Below are 1812 nucleotides of genomic sequence, written 5' to 3' on the forward strand. Positions count from 1 at the left end.
GGCTGGGGATTCGAACCCGCCACCTTAGGTGTATGTGGCTGGCGCCTTAGCCGCTTGAGCCACAGGCGCCGAGCCGATCCAAGGAAATCTTAAGCAAGCCACTTAACTATGTCAACTTCAAACTCCTTGTGAGGACTCAGAGAACTATTTTCTCGCTTATGTGTTGTTTTGAAGGTATAATAAGACTATATCAGTAGGCTCAGCACCCATGGCACAAATTGTCTAACCTGAGAATTCCTTTAATTGTATTACTAGATCCCTACCCATTCACAATACCTTCCTCAGAAGCAAGTCTATTTTTTCTACTTTTGTTGTGGTATTACAAAAAAAGTCACTTAACTGTCACAGATCTTTTAGAAGCAGTAAAAACAAAGACATTTATGTTAAAAGTGAACAACTTGATTTTAAAAATTAATTCGTTTACAATTTAATTCAAAAGCAATAACTTTTTTTTTTAGTCAGTATCTCGCTTTGTAGAGTGCAGTGGCCCTATCAAAGTTCATTGCAGCCTCAAACTCCTGGACTCAAGTGATCCTCTTGCTTCAGCCTTCTGAGTATTTGAGACTACAGGCATGTGCCACCGTCCCCAATTAATTTTTTTTTTTTTTTTTTTTTTTTTGGTCAAGAGAGTTCTACCTATGCCCTGAGCAGAGTGCAATGGTGTGGTAGCTTACTGCAACCTCAGGCTCAGGGTGTGGGCATCCTGCTGCCTCAGCCTCCTAAACTGCTGGGATTACAGGTGATCTCCCCAGTGCCTGGCTGGGTTTTTCAATTTTTTTATGAGTTGAGGTTTCACCCTGGTTCAGACAAATCTCAAACTCCTGAGCTCAAGCAATCCTCCTGCCTCAGCCTCCCACAGTGCTGGATTACAGGTGTGAACTACCACACCCAGCTGCCCAATTAATTTCTAAAAATTGCTTTTATAGGGCCAGGAGTTGTGACTCCCACCTATAATCCCAGCACTTGGGAGGCCAAAGAAGGTGGATTGCCTGAGCTCACAGGTTTGAGACCAGCCTGAGCCAGAGCAAGGCATTGTGGTGGGTACCTGTAGTCCCAGCTACTCTGGAGGCTGAGGCAAGAGGATTGCTTATGCCCAGGAGTTTGAGGTTGCTGTGAGCTATGCCTTCACGGCACTCTACCAAAGGTGTCAAAGTGATAGTCTGTCTCAAAAATATTTTTTTCTTTTATAGAGATAGGGTCTCCCTATATTGTCAAGGCTGAATAAGTGTATATACTTATGAGGCACAATGTAATGTTTACATATGTTTGTACTCTGTAATAAGTAAATCAAGCTTATTAACACATCCATCTTCTCACTTATCATTTTTTTTGTGTTGTGAGAACATTTAAAGTCTGCTCTTTTAGCAGTTTCGAAATTAGTAATGCATTGTTTTTTATTCATAAATAACAATGATGCATACTTATGGGAGATGTAATACTTTGATACATGCAGGCAATGTGCACTGATCAAATCAGGGCGATGAAGATACCCATCACCTCACACAACTATTATTTCTTTCTGTTGGGAACATTTTCAATCTTCTCTTGCTCAAGGACCCAAAACTAAACAGAAATAAACATGAACACAAACTCATTGGGACCCATCCTGTCAGCACAGTGAAGTATAAGACTGCACAAGCCCATCCTGTCAGCACAGTGAAGTGTAAGACTGCACAAGGCACGAGAGGGACCATCATGTGAACCACTGACAAAGAATCAGGTTGACTCTGCCCACTCCTAACATTGGAGCCCAGACATCATGGGGACATCTTGAACAGCTGTGAAACATGCTCCTGCTCTCATAGGGTGGCT

This window comes from Otolemur garnettii, unplaced genomic scaffold (genome assembly GCF_000181295.1).
Source record: "Otolemur garnettii isolate 467f Iridium unplaced genomic scaffold, OtoGar3 scaffold00091, whole genome shotgun sequence".
NCBI classification, from domain to species: Eukaryota; Metazoa; Chordata; class Mammalia; order Primates; family Galagidae; genus Otolemur; species Otolemur garnettii.